This window comes from Bos taurus, chromosome 16 (assembly GCF_002263795.3).
Source record: "Bos taurus isolate L1 Dominette 01449 registration number 42190680 breed Hereford chromosome 16, ARS-UCD2.0, whole genome shotgun sequence".
In the NCBI taxonomy this organism is placed as follows: Eukaryota; Metazoa; Chordata; class Mammalia; order Artiodactyla; family Bovidae; genus Bos; species Bos taurus.
In genome coordinates, this window is record NC_037343.1 from 6,473,132 (window position 1) to 6,499,371 (window position 26,240).

Consider the following 26,240-nt stretch of genomic DNA (forward strand, 5'->3'; position numbering starts at 1 on the left):
AAAGTCCATGTTTGGAGTCTAGGCCCCCCAGTCCTTGAATGTCTGTTTTTTAACACATTCTCTAACAGATTACAATGCTCTTTGAGAAACAATGGCCTAGGATTTCTGTATATTGCCAGAGATTTAGAAGGATTTAATTCAAATTATAGATGGAATATTTGAAGTTTCTGACATGATGCATCAGGTCACAGAAAATTATACACAATTTTATCGGTTTTACTCCTTAGACTATTCTCAATCTGTGAGGTGGGGCTGTTTTCTCCAAAATAATTGAATTACTTTTCTCCAATGAATTTTCTCACATAGTATTCCCTGTAGAGTTCAAGTGTTAAAAAAATAGAGTCCTTACTGAGAAAGATGGAAGAAAATGAACTTTCAGAATTGCAAATTTCATGGAGTGACAGAATGCTGGTTTACCAAAACCTAAAACCTAAAAAGAATTAACAACAACAAAAAGACAATGATATAAACTGATCTTCCTAAGTGACTTATTGTAGAAGTCCAATGCCCAGAATAGGCTTTTAATATTTTTATTTATTAGTTACTATTGTTTTCTCTAATTCCCCTCATATACTCATTTTCATGGCTTATAAATGTTTTCCTTATTTAATGAGTAACTCCATGAAATTCCTTAAAAATCTATTATTGCTCAATGGGTGGCCTTGGGCTTTTACTAGAAATACTGAATCTTTGGTATTCGGTATTTCTAGTAAAAGTAGAAATACCAGTAGGTATATCCAAACTGAATTAGAACCAGCATTTCATAAGATTCCTAGTTGACTTGTATTTTGTATTTGTTTTAAAATTTGAGGAGGGCTACTATAAAATGCTTTTTCTTGGGCTGTACCAGACTGGAGTTTACTTTTAATATATTGCCTTATGAAATTTTAATAATAATATTTTAAAAAGCTGTATTGTTTTAGTATAAATTACATGTTTTTATTTAAGATATAAAGGCAAAGAAATGTAAATAAGGAAACTCACTCAGCCACTCAGAAATAAACATTGTTAACATGATGATTTTAGATATCTCTGTATACAGATGCAGACAGATATAGATACAAATAGAGAGATGGATGGATTGATGGATGGATGGATGGGGAAAGGTTGAGAGAGAATTTTGCTGAAGTGGAATCATGCTATATATAGAACATTTAAAAATGAAAGATACTAATTTAATTTTTTTCTGAAATCAGAATTATTCAGAATTGATAAATACAAAGAAATTTAAATGTAATTGAAGGTATTGCTGAACTTGAAGCAAGCATTTCTTTATAAGAAGAGATCTTAGATTTTAAATGTCTTCTAAAATGTGATAACATTGTGAGATGGATGTGTTTCATGTTTTGAAGACATCTGTTATCTGTCTAATGAAGGATGGGGAAATAAATATCTTTTACTGCCTTGCACTTCAGCCTCCCGATTTTGTTTCTTGAGAACAATTTTTTTTATTTTTTTTTTTGCAATGGCAAGGTTTCTAATGTTCACATTTCATTCTACTATCATAATTTTAATTGTTTAAGCTTACTTCTTTATTTAGGGATATCTTGTCAGTAGTACTTATCACATTTCCCGTCCTATTTTTATTTTGATTTATTTCTTAAATGCAAATATTTCATTAAATATTCTTATTCTCTCCCAAAGACAGTCCAGTGAGTATTGCTTTCTTTAGCTTCCTGAATTCTTGAGAAGGCACGTGGTCCTTTTACTAAACAAAACAAAACAAAACAAAGTACATGGATATATACTTATCTTGTTATGTGTTGCTGTTTTATATTGGAGATATTGCTATGTTTTCAGAGGTTATTTTCCTGAGGAAATCTCAGATCACTTTGATATAACCTAACACCCCCTCTTGTACTTAGAGAATATATATACAACTATTTTCTATAAAGTTAAGTAACTTTACAAGAATATCTTAGTTTTACTATCAAAACTATCACAGTTTGCCAAAAGTTGCTATGGATTTTAGCTTCATTTATTACAGTACAGTTTTCTTTGATAAAGTTTTACATTTGTTTTTCTCCATTTTACTTGTTCTCTTCTTTTGGAACTCTATGTGGACAGATTTCTTTGTTTGTCTTCTGTTTCAACATAATAGTAACAGGTTTTGTTACAAGTGGGAGGTTTCATAACGCCTTAGACCCTCATGTTTAGAATTTTCCTTCTGCACAGTCACTATCCTTAGAAATTAGCCCAGTGTTCTGTTTCAGGACTGACGAATGTTCTGAACTGTGGCCTCAGGGTACACGCAGAGGTTACTTGGAAAACACTCAGAGTTATGAGAAGATGTCCATCTGTTGATAATATGAATGTCAAATTATTGGCTGCTATCACTAGAAGACCCATATGGCTCCAAGATGGCAAATAACTCATTAGGCTCACTTCTCAGAAGTTATGTAGTTTCTTCTATGATAAAGACACAGGGGCGTCCCAGTTGGCTCTAGTAGTAAAGAATCTGTCTGCCAAGAGGCATGGGTTCGCTTGCTGGCTTGGGAAGTTCCCTTGGAAAGGAAATGGCAGCCCACTCCAGTATTCTTGACTGGGAAATCACGTGGACAGAGGAGCCTGGCAGGCTGGGGTCACAAAGAGTCAGACATGACTGAGTGACTGAACACACACGATAAAGACATATGGTATGATACCGGGAGTATAACTAACAAAAGAATAACAATAAATTTACTTTATTAAAATTATAATGTGTTCCATAGGACATCATAAACAAAGTGAAAAGACAGTCTACAGAACAGAAAAAAAATATTTGCAAGGCATATATTTGAATTCTATATATTTGTAATCTACGATATATGTAACAACTTTTACAACTCAATAATCAAAGGACAAATCACCCAGTTTTAAAAAGTAGGTAAAGGATATGAATAGACCTTTCTGCAAAGGATGTGTATAAATGGCCATGAAACACAAGAAAAGATGGTCAGCATTATGACCATCGGAGGCCTGCAAATAAAAACCACAATGAGAACCTACCTTCCACCCACTGAGATGGTTTTGATATAAAAAGACACAATAACAAATGTTGACAATGATAGGGAGAAGTCAGCACCCTCATATATTGCTGGTGGGCATGTAAAGTGGTGCAGTTGGTTTGGAAAACAGTCTGGCAGTTTCTGAAAAGGTGAAACATAGATTTACCATGTGACCCAGCAATTCCACTCCTAGGTGTTCACTCAAGAGTTAGGGGAGCATACATTCATAAAAAACTTGCACATGAATGTTTATAGTAGCATTATTCATAGGGCTTCCCTGGTGGCTCAGAGGTTAAAGCATCTGCCTCCAGTGAGGGAGACCCAGGTTTGATCCCTGGGTTCGATCCTTGGATTGGGAACATCCCCTGGAGAAGGAAATGGCAACCCACTCCAGTATTCTTGCCAGGAGAATCCCATTGTCGGAGGAGCCTGGTAGGCTACAGTCCACAGGGTCGCAAAGAGTCAGATACGACTGAGCAGACACGACTGAGCATTATTCATAATAGCACCCAAGTGAAAGCAAATTGTATGCCCTTCAATAGGGAAATTAATAAGTGCAAATGTGATATGTCCGTACAAAGGAATACTACTCAACAACAAGAATGTATTAAGTACTGGTGCAAGGTACAGTGTGGGTAAACCTTGAAAGCATTATGCTAAATGAAAGGAGTCGGTCACAAATGATTGCATATTGTATGACCATTCACATGAAATATTCAGAATAGGCAATTCTATAAAAACACAAAGGAGATTAGTGATTGCCAGGAGCTGGGGGTGGGACAGGAGTGGGATGTAGAGCCATTGCTCATGGGTGGATGGATGTAGGGTTTCTTTGGAGGGGCTGAAAATGTTCTAAAATTGGATTTGATGATGGTTGCACAGCTCTGCTAATACACTAGAAACCACTGAAATAGATAAATAGATTTAGATAGGTAAATATTCTGCTGTATGAATAGTTACTGTTGTTTAGTCACTCAGCCATGTCTGTCTCCTTGAGACCCCATGGACTGCAGCACGCCAAGCTTTCCTGTCCTTCACCATCTCCTGGAATTTTCTCAAACTTACATCCATTGAGTTGCTGCCATCCAACCATCTCATCCTGTCTCCCCCTTCTTCTCCTGCCCTTAATCTTCCCCAGCATCCCTGTCTTTTCCAGTGAGTCAGCTCTTCACATCAGGTGGCCAAGGTATTGGAGCTTCAGCATCAGTCCTTCCAGTGAATATTCAGGGTTGATTTCCTTTAGGATTGACTGGTTTCATCTTCTTGCTGTTCAAAGGACTCTCAAAAGTCTTCTCTAATATCACACTTCAAAAGCATCAATTCTGCGCTCAACCTTCTTTATGGTCAGACTCTCACATCCATACATGAATATTGGAAAGCTTCCTTGGTGACTCAGTTGGTTAAGAATCTGCCTGCAATCCAGGATGCCCAGGTTCAACCCCCTGGAGAGGGGAAAGGCAAACCACTCCAGTGTTCTTGACTAGAGAATTCCATAGACAGAGAGTTCTGGTTAGCTACAATCTATAGGATCTCTACAGAGAAGGCAATGGCACCCCACTCCAGTACTCTTGCCTGGAAAATCCCATGGACAGAGGAGCCTGATAGGCTGCAGTCCATGGGGTCACTAAGAGTCGGACACAACTGAGCGACTTCACTTTCACTTTTCACTTTCATGCGTTGGAGAAGGAAATGGCAACCCACTCCAGTGTTCTTGCCTGGAGAATCCCAGGGATAGGGGAGCCTCGTGGGCTGCCATCTATGGGGTTGCACAGAGTCAGACATGACTGAAGCGACTTAGCAGCAGCAGCATAGGATCTCTAAGAGTCGGAACGTCTGAGCAACTAACACTTTCACTTTGAAGCTATATGAATTACATCACAATAAATTCACTAAAAAAGTATATTAATGCATATATACAGAATCTTGAAAATGGTATCAGTTCAGTTCAGTTCAGTCGTGCAGTCATGTCTGACTCTTTGTGACCCCATGGACTGCAGCACGCCAGGCCTCCCTGTCCATCACCAACTCCTGGAGTTTACCCAAACTCATGTTTATTGAGTCGGTGATGTCACCCAACCATCTTATCCTATGTCATCCCCTTCTCCTCCCACCTTCAATCTTTCCCAGCATTAGGGTCTTTTCAAATGAGTCAGTTCTTCGCATCAGGTGGCCAAAGTATTGTAGTTTCAGCTTCAGCAACAGGCCTTCCAATTCAGGACTGATTTCCTTTAGGATGGACTGGTTGGATCTCCTTGCAGTCCAAGGGACTCTCAAGAGTCTTCTCCAACACCACAATTCAAAAGCATCAATTCTTCGGTGCCCAGCTTTCTTTATAGTCCAACTCACACATCCTTACATGACTACTGGAAAAACCATAACCTTAACTAGATGGACCTTTGTTGGCAAAGTAATGTCTCTGCTTATTAATATGCCATCTAGGTTGGTCATAACTTTCCTTCCAAGGAGTAAGCGTCTTTTAATTTCATGGATGTAGTCACCATCTGCAGTGATTTTGGAGCCCCCCCAAAATAGTGTCTGCCACTGTTTCAACTGTTTCTCCATCTATTTGCCATGAAGTTCTAGGACTGGATACCATGATCTTTGTTTTCTGAATGTTGAGCTTTAAGCCAACTTTTTCACTCTCCACTTTCACTTTCATCAAGAGGCTGTGTAGTTCTTCTTCACTTTCTGCCATAAGGGTGGTATCATCTGCATATCTGAGGTTATTGATATTTCTCCCAGCAATCTTGGTTCCAGCTTGTGCTTCATCCAGCCCAGCATTTTTCATGATGTACTCTGTGTATAAGTTAAATAAGCAGGGTGACAATATACAGCCTTGACGTACTCCTTTTCCTATTTGGAACCAGTCTGTTGTTCCATGTCCAGTTCTAACTGTTGCTTCCTGACCTGCATACAGATTTATGAGTGGCAGGTCAGGTGATCTGGTATTCCCATCCTCTGAAGAATTTTCCACCGTTTATTGTGATCCGCACAGTCAAAGGCTTTGGCATAGTCAATAGAGCAGAAATAGATGTTTTTCTGGAACTCTCTTGCTTTTTTGATGATCTAGCGGATGTTGGCCATATGATCTCTGGTTCCTCTGCCTTTTCTAAAAGCAGCTTGAACATCTGGAAGTTCACAGTTCACGTATCACTGAAGCCTGGCTTGGATAATTTTGATCATTACTTTACTAGCGTGTGAGATGAGTGCTATTGTGTGGTAGTTTGAGCATTCTTTGGCATTGCCTTTCTTTGGAATTGGAATGAAAACTGACCTTTTCCAGTCCTGTGGCCACTGCTGAGTTTTCCAAATTTGCTGGCACATTGAGTGCAGCACTTTCACAGTATCATCTTCCAGGATTTGAAATAGCTCAACTGGAATTCCATCACCTCCACTAGCTTCGTGATGCTTCCTAAGGTCCAACTGACCTCACATTCTAGGGTATCTGGTTCTAGGTGAATGATCACACCGTCGTGATTATCTGGGTCATGAAGATCTTTTTTGTACAGTTCTTCTGTGTTCTTGCCACCTCTTCTTAATATCCTCTGCTTCTGTTAGGTCCATACTATTTCTGTCCTTTATTGAGGTCATCTGCATGAAATGTTCCCTTGGTATCTATAATTTTCTTGAAGAGATCTGTAGTCTTTCCCATTCTATTGTTTTCCTCTATTTCTTTGCACTGATCACTGAGGATGACGAAAATGGTATAGATGAACCTATTTGCAGGGCAGGAACAGAAACACAGATGTAGAGAATGGATGCGTGGGGGCAGTAGGGGAAGGGGTGGGTGGGATGAATTGGGAGAGCATGTTTGATATAAATATTGATAACACTACCATATGTAAAGTGGATAGTTAGTGGAAAGCTGCTGTATAGCACAGGGAGCTCAGCTCCTTGCTCTGTGATGACCTAGATGGGTGGGATGGCAGAGAGTGGGAGAGAGGTCAAAGAGAGAGGGGCTATATGCATACATACAGTTTATTCACAGAGTTTTAGGACAGAAACTAACACAAAATTGCAAAGCAAATATACTCCAATTAGAAAAGAAAAGAAAAAAGTCAAATGGAATGCAGTCTTGCTTCCATGTTTCTCTGGGTCCCTGGTGATGTTAGCAGTTTTCCCAGGCAAAGCATTTCCCCAAGGTCTTTTCTCTGCTCCTACTCTGGTACCATGTCTCTCTCCTTCCTTCCCTCAATCCAGGGGGTTCCTTTCATGTCCTGGTGAAGATCAGAGCTAAACCCATGCAGGTGGCTTTATTCTTCCCTTGCTTTCTTTTTTATTTTACAATCACTGCATAATTATATCCTACTTAGCTCCCAAAGGCTTCGGTTTTGATTTGCGAAAACCTCTGGTGAAAATAAAAGTGCAAACCTAGATCATTTTTATGTGGTTGTTTTTGGGATTTAGGGCTGTGGGAGATATCTCATAATTCACAGGAATTTTAAGTTCTGCTATTAACTTTTGGCATGTCTGGAGAAAATAGAAATATATTTTGACCAAAACATGTTTTCCTGCTAGTATTTTGACAAGTCCACTCAGCGAATTTTTTCTTAATCTTTTGCTAAGAATGAGGATTAATTTTTTTTCTTTTCCTCTTGTCCAGGGGAACATTTCACAAAATTCAGATAAGAACCTACTCTTCTTATTTTTGTGAAGTCAGTTATTATTCCAGACTTTTCTCAACTGCTTACATCCTGAGGAAAACCACACTGCTTAGTCTCATGGGAGACATTATTTGTATTACAAAACAAAATTTGAACATGTATAATGAGACATGAAAGTGCCAAGCCTGCCGGTGTGCTCTAACACTGCTCCGGGCAGTTTTTTCCAGTGAATTTTATGTCTGTGAACAGATTAGGATGAAAAACCTGCTCAGTTAGAATATGGAATCACATCAAAGATGTGCCCAAACTATCAGAAAGTTTATAACAGTATTCACTGCCAGACTAGAGAGATACTAGTCAAATTTATTTCCAACTGCTAAATCCAAAATTCCCCAAGTGGCCCTTTTTCTTTTATAATTGAAACCACTTTTAATTAAAGCACTTCTATTAGTTTGGGAGAGGGTTACTAAAATAGGAAATGTATATGCATAAGTGATTTTTTAAATTATGTAAAATTTGTCTATGTTTTCAAAAATAATTTTTAATATGCAATACATTCATATGGGTTAAAATTTTGAAAGTGTGCAATCAGAAATAGAAGAAATAGAATGAATGAATCTGCTTCCCCCCAGTTTCCATTTTCACAGGCAGGTAAGCTGGTCCTTTGTTTGTAGTATGTGACTCAAGAAACATTTTCTATTGAAGCAAATACACACACACACATGCACACATACACAGACATGTGTGTGTGCATGTGTGTGTGTGTGCTTAGTTGCTTAGTCATGTCCAACTATTTTTGAGCCCATGACTGTAGCCTACCAGGCCCCGCTGTTCATGGGATTCTCCAGGCAAGAATACTGGAGTGGGTAGCCATTCCCTTCTCTAGCAGATCTTCCCCACCCAGGCATCAAACCTGGGTCTCTTGCGTATAAAGAATCTCTGGATTCTTTATAGTCTGAGCCACCAGGGAAGCCTATATACATAAACATATACATATACACACATACATTTCATTTTTCATCTTTATACAAATACTGCTGCTACTGCTAAGTAGCTTCAGTGGTGTCCGACTCTGTGCGACCCCATAGACGGCAGCCCAGCAGGCTTCCCCGTCCCTGGGATTCTCCAGGCAAGAACACTGGAGTGGTTTGCCATTTCCTTCTCCAATGCATGAAAGTGAAAAGTCAAAGTGAAGTCGCTCAGTCGTGTCTGACTCTAGCGACCCCATGGACTGCAGCCTACCAGGCTCCTCTGTCCATGGGATTTTCTAGGCAAAAGTACTGGAGTGGGGTGCCATTGCCTTCTCCGATACAAACAGTAGTAACTATATAAAGTCTTATTTTGTACATTCTTTTTCATTATATAAGAAGTCCTGAAGATATCCATTGTTCCAAAATGGAATGGTTCCTCAAAGATAAAAAGTGTAACTTAAAGATATACTTTAGAATTAAAAAAAAATTGTTTGTTTTTTGTCTGGTCTCCTTTTATTTCCCAATATTTTCTTTTATCCCCTTTTATCTCCCAGTATTTTCTTTTCCATTCTATTCTTACTTTCACAGATTTATATTAGAGAATATTAAGATGGTGGTGTGATGTTTTTTTAAGTTGCTATTGGGTCTGACAAAATTTATATTTCTGCAGTTATACTAGAAGAGACTTTTGATTGATAATCCCTTATGAGATGTACACAAAACAGTTTGTTGAAATTAAACTTTACTCTTCTGATATAGACTCCTTACAATTGCAGTACCTTAAAATGTCAATTCTCTAAGATATGGCTGAGAGACAGATGGGATAATTATCTACATATCAAATACAATTGTTTGGAAGCTACAAATTAAATCAAGAACCAAATTTCTTATGCATGAAGCTTAACTCTAGTGAATTCCTTTGATTTGTCAGTCAGTAGCTTTTAACAGCACCACCACTATATTTTATATGAATGTTTGGCTTACAGAGTTGCTAAATAGTTGTATATAATCAATTTATGACAATATACAATATCTCACAGTACTTATTTCTTTATTTTACTTTCATCTGTCCATCCATCCATCCATTCATTAAGTGTTTTTCTTAGTGTCCTAAAATCATTTCATCTCATAGGATATGGACTGGATAAAAGTCTAGAGTGCATTATAAGATAATTAAAACAAATGTTGTATAATCAAAAAGTTAGTCATAAAAGTCTTTCTAAAACACAACAAAATAGGTTATGGCAGAAGATAGGATATTCTTTTTGCTAAAACAAGAATCAACATATTTTTCCTATGGAAAAAATCAGATATTAATTATTCTAGGCCCTGTAGACTGTAAAGACTCTTTTATAACTAGTCAGCTCTGCTGTTTTAACCCATAGACAACATGTAGATGAATGAATATGTTTGAGCAGAAATAAAACTTTATTTATGGACATTTAGATTTGATTTTCATGTGCCATGAAATCTTCTTCTTTGAAATTATTGCAGACATTTTAAAATATAAAAATGTACTTCATTCACAAGTTATGTATAAAAAAAGAAAAACAGGCAGTGGGTGAGATTTGGTTTCTGGGCTATTGTTTGTTGAGCCCTGAAGTATAGCAAGATATGTTGTTGGATTCTAAACAAAATTCATTTCATTTCTAATTGATTATTTTTTGCTTAAGTGTATTTAAAGTGCTGATTATTAAATACTTTAATTGTCTTTCTCTTATATGTTCAATTCAGAGTGTTACTTAGGGAAGAGATATAATTTTGAGTAATGTGTAGATACCAGACCCTTGGTACTTTATCTCACTTAATCCAGTCACCAAGTCTATGAAGTGGATATTATTTCTATTTTATAGATGAAGTAATGAGGAGGAGAAGGATTAGCAACATTCCCAAGGTTATGTCCTAGCTAAAAGATTGGTTATAGTTTTTAATAGAGGTTGATCATACCCCTTGGTTACAGAATTGAATATCTATTTTTCAGTGTAATAAATATGCTGCTTCCACATAGTTCCATAGAACTTAGCACAGTTCTATGCTCATGAACTTAGGTATTCAAAGTTTTATTGTCGCCTGTTGGTCGGTTGATGTTCAATGCTGCTATCTCACAAAGATATAAACAGGAAAATTAAATTTATAGTTACTTTCATTAAGTGGTTTTCACCTGAATGATTTTGATTTATCCAGCTTCCTTTTAAGGGGAATTGGATTGGAAAATTGGCAAATGGAGTTTAAAATTGAGTATTTTTTTCCCAAATATGGTCCTGACTTGCAGTTATATGCATAATTTAATTTTTATTTTTGTAATTTCAGTTCATTTCCTCTCGAATCCTCAGATGTTCAAAATGTTGGATGACAGCCAATTTTAGGAGATTGTTTTTCTCAGTGGTTTGAGGAAGAATGAAATGTTTTTATAGAGGGATTATAAAATACATTAAAGCACATATTCTTTCTTCTGGACTTAAAATAATTAAGAGTGTGATCTTTTTAGTCAACAACAGCATTGAATTATAGCCATATTGTTGATAGTAAAATTTGGCTACGCTTAAAAATAGACTTCAACATGTACATTCATGCACTAGTAGCTTGAAATATTCTAATCAATTGGTTGATTATGACCCCTCTACAGTCATCAGCCATGCCGTTAACATATTCTCTCTTTAGCCCAGACAAATATATGTTCTAAAGTCCTTTTAGATTTGTGGGTTTATTTCCATTGTACAAGAGCATTCTGTAATTAATTAAATTATTTGTTCCAAATAATAGGGCTCTAGAGATCAGACAGTGTCTTTAATTTCAAGGATTGTTTAAAGGCTAATAATTAGAAGATTCACTTACTGACCTGCAGATGTCAGAGAAAAAATTTATTCCTTATCTGCTGCCACAATTTAAAGCAGAAGCTAATGCTAAGATCATACCATCACATTTTATTCTATCAATAAGAGTTGAAGTCATTACTTAATGACTACCGAGATAAAGGAGGGGAAAAATGCCTTTAAAAAAAAAGAAAGAAAGAAAGAATAGTTTACTTAAAATAAAAACTAAATATTGTGTGTGATGAAAATGCCTGGCAAGAACATGGAATAATGCTGTTCTACATAACAGACATTAATACCATTAAAAACATTAGCTTTTCTAATTTTTATTGTTTTTTTTTTTACAGATTGTTAGATATTAATCATAGCTCAGTCAGTAAAGAATCTGCCTGCAATGCAGGAACCCAAGTTCGATTCCTGGGTCAGGAAGAAGGAAATGGCAACCCACTCCAATATTCTTGCCTGTAGTCCATGGGGTTGCAAGAGTCGGACATGACTTAGTGATTAATTCACCACCAAGATATTACTATTTTGAGATTCATACACATTAAATCAGAAATCTACAGTTAAAATGTGAGAAGCTTATTAAAAAATATTAAACATGCCAATGACTACATTTTATGTATGCATAATAATGACTTTAGAAAACCCTAAGAGGGCATAGTATTCTCAGTAGCCCATCCAATCCCCAATACACATGGAGAACTCAAATGTTTATTGAATGAAATAATGGACTGATCTTCTATATACTTTGTTTTATCCAAATCGTGCTTTCTCATATCCTTATTCAATCTTCAGTAAATACTCCTACTATTTGTTTTTATAACTGAAGAAGCTCAGTTTATAATTGATAATTTCATTGAAATATAAAAGTATTCTTTGTATCCATTTCTGATTTCTGTCTTTTGAAAGTTATTTAACAACATTTTGTATGAAATGCATGAATGCTCTCGCTTCAACAAGATATAAATCTGTAACCTAATGAAACGTGAAGAGGGATTTAAAGCCATTTATTTATGTATTTTTCATTCAAATAGAGATATTGATACATTTGATGGAAGTGCATACTTCATTTCTCAAGCTCTAATCCTCTGAATACCTTTTTAAGTTAATTTTTCAACTTGAGTGGTGCCAGGATAGTAAGAAGTTAGAAAATTTTGAGAGTAATTTTTTAGTAAAGTCTCATTTTAATATAACATCATATATAGTTGTAGATGCTTCAGGTTAGGGTTCCCTGTGAATACCTATAACTTGTATTACACGTGAGCTTCCCCGATGGCGCAGTGGGTAAAGAAACTGCCTGTAATGCAGGAGACATGGGTTTGATGTCAGAGTCAGGAAGATCCCCTAGAGGAGAAAAGTCACACCCACTCCAGTATTCTTGCCTGAAAACTTCCATGGCCAGAGAAGCCTGGCAGTCTGAAGTACAAAGGATATAACATATAATATACATATTACATATAATATCCATGTCCTGTAAGGTCGTGATGCCACAAAACCAAAGTACAAAGAAATGTACAAAGAAAATGAGCATTATTCAAAAAAAATTTCTTGGACTGTATTTAAAGAGCCCAAATTGAGATAAATTTTACTATATTTTTTCAAATATTTGTTAGAGTTGTTTTCAGTTGTCTTTTTTCCTTGAAATTGTCATTGATTGATGCAAGGTCTCTGGTTTTCCCACTCCCTATGAATTATAGATGCTGCTTTTATTATTATTAGTTGAAGTATAATTGATTTGCAATATGTATACAAATATTCATTTCTTTTCCATTATATATTTTTCAAGATAATGACTATACTTCTCTGTGCTATACAGTAGGTCCTTGTTGTTTATTTTATATACAGTAGTGTTTTTTGTTTAATCCCAAACTCCTAGTTTATTCCTCCCCTCACTTTTTCCTTTAGTAACCATGTTTGTTCTCTAAGTCTGTGAGTCTGTTTCTATTTTGTAAATTAGTTCATCTGTATCATTTTTTTTTAGATTTCACATATTATTTGATATTATATTTATATTATGTTATATAATATGTAATTATATAATATATGATATACTATATTATATTATATGATATTTGTCTTTATCTGATATACTAATCTCTAGGTGCATATATGTTGCTGAAAATGGCATTATGTCATTCTTTTTATGGCTGAGTAATAGTTCTTTGTGTATATATGTACCACATCTTTATCCATTCAACTGTCAATGGATACTTAGGTTGATTCCATATCTTGGCTATTGTAAATAGTGCTGCTGTGAACATTGAGGTGCATGTATCTTTTCAGATTATAGTGTTCTCCAGATATATGCCTAAAGTGAAATCGCTAGAGCATAATGGCAACTCATTGTTTTTAAGGAATCTCCATAATATTCTCCATAGTGGCTGCACTGATTTACTTTGCTGTCAACAATGTAGGAAGGTTCCCTTGTCTCCACACCCTCTCCAGCATTTATTTTTGTAAACTTTTTGTTGATGGCCATTCTGACAGGTATGAGGTCATACCTCACTGTAGTTTTGATTTGCATTTCTCTTAGCAATGTTGAACATCTTTTAATATTGTCTTCAAGTAAATAATTTTTAGGACAAATGTTTTTACAGATAGGTAATGATTTAAAATTTGGAATTTTGTCCTTTGAAATTTCAAAGAGAAAGTGAAATTAAAGAAAAAATAGGAGGGTAATTGGCCATTTGGGGAATATATCGTAGTGGCCTTTTCTTGGTAAGGCCATAGCTCAGTGTCTCAGACTCCTACTGGAATGCTGCACATCTCATTTCCTGAGTGCATCGAGAGTTTGTAGTTTCAAACCAACTGATTCATGCTCAGCACACTATAGTATGACCAAGATACAGTCCATAATATCAGGGTAGTGACTTCGTTCTCATTAAATCATATGCATGTTAATGGAAGTCATAATCAAAATCATACTTCCATAGGTACACATATAACCCTCCCTTTTATGGCTGATTCATGTTAAGGTTTGACAGAAAACAGCAAAATTCCTTAAAGCAATTATCCTTCAATAAAAAATAAATAAATTAAAAAAAATCATACTACCATAACAGAATCAGAAAAAATAAAGAAAAGGGAGTTGGGTGATTTTAAATGATCTCAAGTATGTAATTCATGTAGCTAGTCTTCCCTAGGAGAATTGCAAGAAATTTTCTCCATTACTGAAAGGTTAACAATTCATCTGTCTTTGTTGTCCCCTCATTGAGATGATTTGGCAGGGAGAAATCAGTGAAAGGGTGTCAGTTCTGTAAAACAGTCTGTTTTTTCTTACAGATCTTTAAGATATATATATATATATATATATATATGTTTATAATACATTGATAAATGAATAAATCTTAATTTTTATGTATTTTGAGTTTGCTTTCTTCTATCTCAGGGTTTTAGCTTTTAATCAAATGTCCAAGTAGGCTCCTGTTCTTTTTTTTTTTTTCTTTAAAATTTTTAAAGCCTAAGATGCAAGCTTTCTTTTGCTATGTTATTTTCTACTTAATTTTAATTTAGTTTGCAACAGCTTCCTTAGTATCTCCACTTCCTTATTATTTTTCATTTGAGAAAAATCTTAGGACATATCAGCTCAAATAATTAGTCTCTCAAGTCTAGCAAATATTATCTTAATAATAATTCTGTGGCGTGTGCATATTTATTGCCTGGAGAAGCCTTTCAAAATGAGAAATTTAAAATAATGTACCTAGCCAGTGTGTGCTTTGAATACAGAAACAATTTTCCTCACAGTCTACTAGGCAATCAGTTTACTCCATGGAACAATACCTCTATTTATGATTTTCTCTCAAAGTATAAATGTACAAAAATTGGTTATCTATCAAAGGCATTGGAATATGGACAATTATGAGCTGTGAGAAGCAGTCTTTTTAAAATGAAGTTTTCTCCCCAGCACTTTTATTTCTTAAGTAAAAAAGAAATCTTTTTCACCCTCATTTATCACCCTCCAAACTTTTGTCCATTAAGTGCAAGAATATCGGGGCTTAAAGGAGATATCTTGTGTTATCCCCAAATTGTGAATGAAAATCAACTTTCAGTGAACAAAATTACTTTTGGGGCTATCTATGAAGTGGTTCAGTGATTTAGAATCTGCTTACAATGCAGGAGACACCAGTTCTATCCCTGCATTAGGAAGATTTCCTGGAGAAGCAAATGGCAACCCACTCCAGTGTTCTAACCTAGGAAATCCCATGGAAAAAGGAGCCTGGTGGGCTACAGTCCAGACGGTCAAAAAGAGTTGCACATGACTGAGCAACCGAACAACAATAACAGTGAGAAGTCCACTGGCTCAGACAACGTGATACCCATGGAGAGGACTTTGCTGCCTCCCAACTGCTCCATCTACCCACACATTACCACCTAGAAGTTTCCATCCATAGCACTTATTTCAGCTTGTAATTGGACATTTATCGCTGTGTTTATTTTCTGATTCTTTAGATTCTAATATAAGCTCTGTGAGAACAATTTGTTTTTCTTTTATTCACTGCTTTATGTATGCTATCAAGGACAAAAGAAGACACAAGTTATTGAATGAATAGACAAATGCATCTGTAACTAAGCTGAGACTTTTCTTTCTACATGGATTGACTTAAAGAAATACTAGATTTCTGGTCTGGGAGGAAGTTGTCATATCTCATTTTACAGTTTGGGACATTAAGCATCCCAGAAGATGGAAGAATTTGAACAGTTCCCAGATGCAGTAATCCATAATAGTGATCACTCTCATTGGTTCCTATCAAAACCTGTTTCTTTGTGTATCACCATATTTCTCTTTCAAAGTAATTCTTGTTCTGAGACATAAGGTCATCTCCACCATGATCTCTTTTTGTAATTGAGGGATAATTTTCATGTTTACATTGAGTCTTGAGAGGTCCAATAATTGTTGAACATTGAAAGAGAACTTTATACATCAGTAGTTGTTCTCAGAATCATTCTGTCAGCATCTGAAAGAAAACCTTGTAATTTAAAATACTTCAGTGGGTGTTAGCAATACCTCGATTGGACTGTAATATCCTTGATAATCACCTTAGTCACTAACTTGGCAGTGCAAATTCTGTCCACTCTGTCATGTATATAATCCTTAGTTTTCTCAGAAAAAGAATGAAATTTTAGTGTGAACAAACAGAAGTTTCTGTGTATGTCAACTATTTGAGGATCTCCTTTGCTTTTGAATTGCTACTGCTGTCCTCAAGAAGGGGTAAATTTTGAGTGACCAATGAGTATTTGCTGGGGAGGGGCAGTATTCCCAGAATTGTATGAGACGGTAAGCAGTCTGAGCTCCTTTATTACATTGTATTGCTTTATGTTATAAATCATATGGTTTTAAGCCTTGGTTTATAAGAAAATCTCAACGACAAGATTATGCATCCAAGCATATTAATAGAGTGGGGTATTAATCCTGTAAACATCCCTTTTCACATGCAAAAGTTCAAATAGAAAGCAGAAATAATTTATTTTGGCTCAGACACAAGGGATCATTAAATGTTCTAAAAGTTGTGCTCTGCTGATAAATTATTGGAGACTGCAATGTAGTCACAATTCTTTGACATTTTTATTTTTATTTCATGGAATTCTGCTAAAGAGTATGATGAAAAAAATAAATAAAGAGTATGATGATGAACATTCTAGTGAAATAAGAAGCATATGGTGGTCTCAAGCATTCTATCTTCTCTCTTGTTTATCTCAAGATTTTCCTTCCGTTCTTGTTAATAAGACTCATGTTCCAAGTATGAGCTTGGAAATGTTAAAGGGTTCCAGCATGTGAAATTTAAAAAATGAACTTAGCTGTTGAATGATTCTGCTGATTTAGTTCTGGAAACTCAAATGATGTCCAAATACATTACATGGAAATGGTACAAATCACCTACTTTTCCCTGATTCTTGCTTGGCTAGTGCTGGTGTTTATGATACTATTCAGAGTCAGAATGAGTTGTTCCTGGCAGCATGCACTGTTAGCCCAAACTCTGATGTTTTTGAAAAATGTTTCATGGACTAAAGTTTTAAGTCAGAATATTATTTCTGTTGATCCTCATTTGCAATTACTGTGAAATAAATGGATGTGAACATGTGATAAGGCATTCCTTTCCTAAGAGGGAAACAACACTAATGAAGACTTTATTTACTAAACCTCCCCCCCACCCTCACACACACTTAATGTGGTATTGAGCAAAGGAAGCTAAATTACAAATTTGAGGATTTTGACAACTATGCATAGTTAACTCACGGACCCAGGTACTCCCTGCTACCACTTTGTAAAACTTGTAAATGCTAGGAAATACTGCTTCAGCTGTGCTTCTGCACTTCCACCAGCAGCCATTTGGTCTAATTACATTAAATTGCTGGAATAAAGGCATCTCTGATTACTTCATGGAGAGAGACTCTAGCACAGCCTGACTAGAGATCCTGCTGTAATCATCTCTGGACCCTTGAGTTATTTTTGCTATTTCAATAGATTTACAAGTCTACATTTCTCAGTGATAATACTGAGATGCTTACTAAAATGTCAGTCCTCTGTGGGGTGAAAATTTATCAATCTTGTGTGATAATGATGGTTATGAATACTAACCTAATAAAGATATGAGAAAGACAATCAAGATGCTGCTGCACATCAAAGGAAACTATTATCAAGGTGAAAAGACAGCCTTCAGAATGGGAGAAAATAATAGCAAATGAAGCAACAGACAAACAACTAATCTCAAAAATATACAAGCAACTCCTACAGCTCAACTCCAGAAAAGTAAATGACCCAATCAAAAAATGGGCCAAAGATCTAAATAGACATTTCTCCAAAGAAGACATACAGATGGCTAACAAACACATGAAAAGATGCTCAACATCACTCATTATCAGAGAAATGCAAATCAAAACCACTATGAGATACCATTTCACACCAGTCAGAATGGCTGCGATCCAAAAGTCTACAAATAATAAATGCTGGAGAGGGTGTGGAGAAAAGGGAACCCTCTTACACTGTTGGTGGGAATGCAAACTAGTACAGCCACTATGGAGAACAGTGTGGAGATTCCTTTAAAAACTGGAAATAGAACTGCCTTATGATCCAGCAATCCCACTGCTGGGCATACACACTGAGGAAACCAGAAGGGAAAGAGACACGTGTACCCCAATGTTCATCGCAGCACTGTTTATAATAGCCAGGACATGGAAGCAACCTAGATGTCCATCAGCAGATGAATGGATAAGAAAGCAGTGGTACATATACACAATGGAGTATTACTCAGCCATTAAAAAGAATACATTTGAATCAGTTCTAATGAGGTGGATGAAACTGGAGCCTATTATACAGAGTGAAGTAAGCCAGAAGGAAAAACACCAATACAGTATACTAACGCATATATATGGAATTTAGAAAGATGGTAACGATAACCCTGTATACGAGACAGCAAAAGAGACACTGATGTATAGAACAGGCTTATGGACTCTGTGGGAGAGGGAGAGGGTGGGAAGATTTGGGAGAATGGCATTGAAACATGTGAAATGTCATGTATGAAACGAGATGCCAGTCCAGATTCAATGCACGATGCTGGATGCTTGGGGCTGGTGCACTGGGACGACCCAGAGGGATGGTATGGGGAGGGAGGAGGGAGGAGGGTTCAGGATGGAAAAAAAAACAGAAAAAAGAAAAAAAAAAAAAAACAAGAAAAAAAAAAAAGAGAGAGCAAACAATGCAAGGTGCAAGCCGGATGTCAGGGACTGGACAGTCAAGTGGAATAAAGACAGAAGGAACCAGGCAAGAAGACAGAATAGGTAGAAGCAGGGCTCCAGGGTCCAACTCGTATGAGTCTCCGCTTCTTCCTGACAACACTAAATTCCAGCAGAATGGTCTCCCCAGAATTGCCAGAAAACAAGTTTGCTCAGAGCTGAGTTTAAACCCAAAATAGGATTAAAAGAATTCCTGTGTAAAATCTAGGATTTTAAAAAATATAATGAACTGCCTTCTAAAAAAAAAAAAGATGCTGCTGCATGTCAGTGTCTATATTAGGTATTTCACCCGCATTCTCATTTCATTCTAGTTAACATTAAGAAGTAAGAATTACTACTCCACTTTGACCACCTTGAAGAAGCTGTGAATCTCATAACAGTTAAGTAACATTGCTGTGTTCAACATCTGATAGCTAGCTCATCTGTGCACATCCTGTGGCTCTGAATTTTGTTCTTTTCCTAAAATTATAATCTTCACATGGTACCCTGTTCTTTAGAAAGTCTCCTTGGGAATTCTTCTCTAATAACTGTGAAAATCTTTTCCCTAATTGGGTTCGTGAAAAAGTATGGGTCTAGCTCAGTTGAGAAGAAAATCCCTCCTAAGCTCTGAAGAGCAAAGTCCATACATTGTACCAGAAAGAGTGGAAGGAGCAAGCCCCATAGTCTCTTATGAAGAATATAAGTCATGAGGATCTTGAGGTAACATGGTGCTAGATCCCTGGTAGTGATTAGGGCTTCCCTGGTGGCTCAGATGGTTAAGAATCCACCTGCGATGTGGGAGATGTGGGTTTGATCCCTGGATCAAGATTTCCCTGAAGAAGGGAGTGGCTATCCACTCCAGTATTCTTGTCTGGAGAATTCCATAGACAGAGAAGCCTGCTGGTCCCAAGAGTCAGACATGACTGAGCAAATAACACTTCCACTTTTCAGTGATTAGGTCCAAAACTTATGTTCTGTAAAGTTGCTATTTACCTTAGATATTTGGCCTTTAATTTGTTCTTTTAGACTTCTTTTCTGAATTTAACAAATAGCCCTGGAAATTTGGGAGGGGCTGAAGTCCAATTGGTTGAACTAACTAACTAGTGAGTGGGCTTCCCTAGTGGCTCCGCCGTAAAGAATCCACTTGCCAATGCAGGAAATGCAGGTTTGATCCCCAGGCTGGGAAGATCCACTGGAGGAGGAAATGGCAATCCACTCCAGTATTTCATGCCTGGGAAATCCCATGGACAGAGCAGTCTGGCTGGCTACTGTCCATGGGGTTGCAATGAGTTGGACACACCTTGGCGACTAAACAACAACAACAAGCCTAGTAAGTAGCAGTTAGGATGAGGATCTCTATATTCTGACTCTGGATATGATGTGATCTCCAGCATAATGTCCTTGAAAATGACCTAATGTCACCAGAGAGCAATTATTTGGATCTTTGTAGATGACATCCAGAAAGTGATTTCAAAGTGATTTTACATGTTAGGAAGTAAAACCATGGTCAAACACCGTGATAGTCGTGTTTCTTGGTACTGCTGGTGCACTTTCTGTCATTAGCGCTTTATTTTTATTAAGAGGTATGTGGTCATATGGGAAAGGTGGAAAATATTGATTAAAAACAACCACTTCAAAAAAAATCTAAAACATAATTTCACCAATGATAATAACTTGATGTATAATAGTCCAGATTTTTTTTTTTTCTATTTTGAAATGTTTGGGCTTTATCTAAACAGAATCAAACAACAATAGTATTTGGTAACACATTTTTGTTTATTTATTTATTATTTTTCCACTGAATATATTATGATTAGTCTTCCATAATTATTTGTGATGGCTTACTATTTCATACTTACGGATGTATAGAAAATATTTATCTGATTTTCTATTACTGGGCAGTTATGTTGCTTCAATTTTTCACAATCCAAACAAGATTATAATGAGCAAAATTACAAAAAGTGTTTATATACTTCTGTGCACCATTGTCATAATACAAATTGCTAACATCTTCCTAACATTATCACTGTGTTTTAGTGAGATGTGTATTTTATAAATGTCTATATTTTTATTAATTCACGTATATATACACATTATTGTTATGCCTGGATGAAACTTCTCCACATATACTTATTTTTTTAACTTTTTAATTTTATATTGGAGTATAGCTGATTAACAATGTTGTGATATTTTGAAGTGCACAGCAAAGGGACTCAGCCATACTTATACATGTATCCATGTCCTTCAAAATGTCAGCGATTTTAAAGGGCACATGCTAAGCAGTAATGTTCTCTTGGAATATAACATTTAGTATATATATATATATTAATTGCAGAAATACCTTGCTGTTTGAAATATGATCACCCACATTCTTCTGAGTTGTAAGGCTTGTGTGTTTGGTAGACATAGTCTCAGAACCATGGACTTTTCTGAAAATTGCATCTGAATTATTTGTTTTCTTTTTTTTTTTTTTTGAGCCTGAAAAGTTTGAATCTATAGCAAAGTCCTTTTTCTTGAGGATAAGATGATGCTTTTTCTATTATTGAAGTACAGTTGATTTAAAATGTGTGTTCATTTCAGGTGTACAGCAATGTGTGATTCAGTTGTATTTGCTAATATATTTATATATATTCAAACTATTTCCTCAGATTTAAAAAAAATTCTTTTTCAAATTCTTCTTTAGAGTCTATTGTTTGGAGAAAGGTACATATGTTATATTTTCTGAAACAAGTGATATGTTCTATATTTTGAACATCAAACATCCCGAGAATAAATACAGATAAATAAAAGATTTTTGGAAAGTAGCAGAGAGGAATGTTGTGACAACTTATTCACTATGCACAGTGTTCTGTGAAATAATCATGTTAACGTAGTCTGTTCTTCCTGCATCATCAACATTTCCTTAATAGTCTGTCAAGCAATGCCGAATTACAGATAGCATTAAAGAAATTAGAATCAGCTGCTGGATCTGAAATGTTGACATCCCATAAAATCTTTCTAAAGTCATGGTAAAAGCAAAAGACTCCATTCCTTTGATCTTGCAACAGGATGAAAGGAGTTTGTGGCTGTAAACATATTTCTTTCTCTTGAAAAAATACCTGAGCAGAAGATCATAATGTCTCCACAGCTAGTTCCTTGTGGCTCCACTTTCGTGCCTTTTCCACGACTTCAGTCATCAATATCTGACTCACGAGAAAGGTACTGTAGAGTAAGCTAAAACCTAGAGGGGTTGAAAAAATGAAAACGATGTTCAGCTGCTTTTGGCGACCTGGATACAGCTATCAGTATTTGTTCTTTATGAATTTATTGCTCCCAAATAGAGCACTTTGAATAATTTGTGGTTTCAGCAAACTTGTGTTTCATGTTTTAATACAATTATTTTAAGGAACAGTGACAGATATGTTTAAGAAAATTCTTTTCGCATTTAGTATTGTTTAATTTAGCACTTTATTTTTGAGATACTGTGGAATGATTGAGTATATAAAATATGCTCCCACTGTAAGTTATTATTAAATTGCTCTGATTCAACATAATATTCTTTTTTTTTCTAGCATTATTATTTAAATGAAAGTATTTTAAATACGTTAAGCCCAACATTTGGTCTAAAGAAAGCCATTCAGTCACATTAAGATACACATTCAAGAGTTAAATATTTATGTACAGCCTAACTGTAAGCATAACAGGTATGGGGCAATCTAATGCACAGATATGTATTGCCTGCATTTTTCTGTTCTTGACTGAATACAATAGCTTTTTTTCAAAATTCCCATGCCTGCTTCTGCTCCTTTTATCAGTACATTTTAGGCCAGACTGCCTGCCTTGCAGATGGGTTGTTGCAAATAGGTTGATGTCACCAGTCAAGGGAATAATTCTACCAAATGAGAAAGGGATAGTCTAACCAATTTTTATTACTGACAAGCAGTCATGAGCCAGTAAGAAGGAAACCCCCATAAAAGGTAAATCTCTTCTCCCTTAATGATTATATATTTTATGTTCAACACTTAAAACTAAAGTGCTTCTTTCTTAAATGGACTGTGGTAAAGTAAATGTTTGGGCAATAACCCAAAATGAATAAAGATTTATTGCATTTATTGTTGGCTCTAAGTTCAGTAACACCTTTTTTTAAAATTTTATTTTATTTTTAAACTTTACAAATTGTATTAGTTTTGCCAAATATCAAAATGAATCCACCACAGGTATACATGTGTTCCCCATCCTGAACCCTCCTCCCTCCTCCCTCCCCATACCATCCCTCTGGGTTGTCCCAGTGCACTAGCCTCAAGCATCCAGTATTGTGCATCGAACCTGGACTGGCAACTCATTGCATACATGATATTATACATGCTTCAATGCCATTCTCCCAAATCTTCCCACCCTCTCCCTCTGCAACAGAGTCCATAAGATGTTCTATATATCAGTGTCTCTTTTGCTGTCTCGTATACTGGGTTATTGTTACCATCTTTCTAAATTCCATATATTTGCGTTAGTATACTGTATTGGTGTTTTTCTTTCTGTCTTACTTCACTCTGTATAATAGGCTCCAGTTTCATCCACCTCATTAGAACTGATTCAAATGTATTCTTTTTAATGGCTGAGTAATACTCCATTGTGTATATGTACCACAGCTTTCTTATCCATTCATCTGCTGATGGACACCTAGGTTGCTTCCATGTCCTGGCTATTATAAACAGTGCTGCAATGAATATTGGGGTACACGTGTCTCTTTCCCTTCTGGTTTCCTCAGTGTGTATGCCCAGCAGTGGGATTGCTGGATCATAAAGCAGTTCTATTTCCAGTTTTTAAGGAATCTCCACACTATTCTCCATAGTGGCTGTACTAGTTTGCATTCCCACCAACAGTGTAAGAGGGTTCCCTTTTTTCCACACCCTCTCCAGCATTTATTGCTTGTAGACTTTTGGATCTCAGCCATTCTGACTGGGGTGAAATGGTACCTCATAGTGGTTTTGATTTGCATTTCTCTGATAATGAGTGATGTTGACCATCTTTTCATGTGTTTGTTAGCCATCTGTATGTCTTCTTTGGAGAAATGTCTATTTAGTTCTTTGGCCCATTTTTTGATTTGGTCATTTATTTTTCTGGAGTTGAGCTGTAGGAGTTGCTTGTATATTTTTGAGATTAGTTGTTTGTCTGTTGCTTCATTTGCTATTATTTTCTCCCATTCTGAAGGCTGCCTTTTCACCTTGCTAATAGTTTTCTTTGATGTACAGAAGCTTTTAAGTTTAATTAGGTCCCATTTGTTTATTTTTGCTTTTATTTCCAATATTCTGGGAGGTGGGTCATAGAGGATCCTGCTGTGATGTATGTCGGAGAGTGTTTTGCCTATGTTCTCCTCTAGGAGTTTTATAGTTTCTGGTCTTACGTTTAGATCTTTAATCCATTTTGAGTTTATTTTTGTGTATGGTGTTAGAAAGTGTTCTAGTTTCATTCTTTTACAAGTGGTTGACCAGCTTTCCCAGCACTACTTGTTAAAGAGATTGTCTTTAATCCATTGTATATTCTTGCCTCCTTTGTCAAAGATAAGGTGTCCATATGTGCATGGATTTATCTCTGGGCTTTCTATTTTGTTCCATTGATCTATATTTCTGTCTTTGTGCCAGTACCATACTGTCTTGATAACTGTGGCTTTGTAATAGAGCCTGAAGTCAGGTAGGTTGATTCCTCCAGTTCCATTCTTCTTTCTCAAGATCGCTTTGGCTATTTGAGGTTTTTTGTATTTCCATACAAATTGTGAAATTATTTGTTCTAGCTCTGTGAAGAATACCGTTGGTAGCTTGATAGGGATTGCATTGAATCTATAAATTGCTTTGGGTAGTATACTCATTTTCACTATATTGATTCTTCCAATCCATGAACATGGTATATTTCTCCATCTATTAGTGTCCTCTTTGATTGCTTTCACCAGTGTTTTATAGTTTTCTATATATAGGTCTTTAGTTTCTCTAGGTAGATATATTCCTAAGTATTTTATTCTTTCCATTGCAATGGTGAATGGAATTGTTTCCTTAATTTCTCTTTCTGTTTTCTCATTATTAGTGTATAGGAATGCAAGGCATTTCTGTGTGTTGATTTTATATCCTGCAACTTTACTATAATCATTGATTAGTTCTAGTAATTTTCTGGTAGAGTCTTTAGGGTTTTCTATGTAGAGGATCATGTCATCTACAAATAGTGAGAGTTTTACTTCTTCTTTTCCAATTTGGATTCCTTTTATTTCTTTTTCTGCTCTGATTGCTGTGGCCAAAACTTCCAAAATTATATTGAATAGTAATGGTGAAAGTGGGCACCTTTGTCTTGTTCCTGACTTTAGAGGGAATGCTTTCAATTTTTCACCACTGAGGATAATGTTTGCTGTGGGTTTGTCATAGATAGCTTTTATTATGTTGAGGTATGTTCCTTCTATTCCTGCTTTCTGGAGAGTTTTTATCATAAATGGATGTTGGATTTTGTCAAAGGCTTTCTCTGCATCTATTGAGATAATCATATGGTTTTTATTTTTCAATTTGTTAATGTAGTGTATTACATTGATTGATTTGCGGATATTGAAGAATCCTTGTATCCCTGGGATAAAGCCCACTTGGTCATGGTGTATGATCTTTTTGAATACAACTCCACCCACCAGAACACCAACACAAGTTTCCCTAACCAGGAAACCTTGACAAGCCACCTGTACAAACCCAATAACACATTTTGTGGCTTGGATATCATTAGGAAATTAGAGGGTAAGTGATGCCATTCCTGTTCGATCCTTGCTTGGATTAAAAAAGTCATGTGAGGAAAGGCTCATACATTATTTGTTTTTGCAACTGAAATGGCAGCTTAGTATTTACTGTTGTGCTTAGAGGAAAACAAAGAATTACACTTGACTGTAATATTGGGAGTAAAATATTTTTTCAGAATAATTTCACATTTCTTTCCAAGAACATTATCCTATGCAGAATTAGAAGTACTTGCTTTCTACATGTTTACAATAACCACAGTACTGATGTACTAAAGAAATTAAAACCTTGTTTGAAAATGAGACAGACTATTTAGATTAAAAAAGCATAACCTTTTATTTATTTATTTTTTTACCTAGAAGTGGTCATTTCCCCGTAGAACTGATGATAGAAATTATTAGACCAGCGAAAGATA

At 35.9% G+C, this 26,240-nt stretch overlaps 1 protein-coding gene across 3 annotated transcripts in view; it reads left to right on the top strand.

Annotated features, from left to right (window-relative positions):
- KCNT2 (potassium sodium-activated channel subfamily T member 2) overlaps positions 1-26,240 on the top strand; it is a 443,182-nt gene that overhangs the window by 84,994 nt on the left and 331,948 nt on the right. The gene's annotated exons all lie outside the window — the stretch shown is intronic.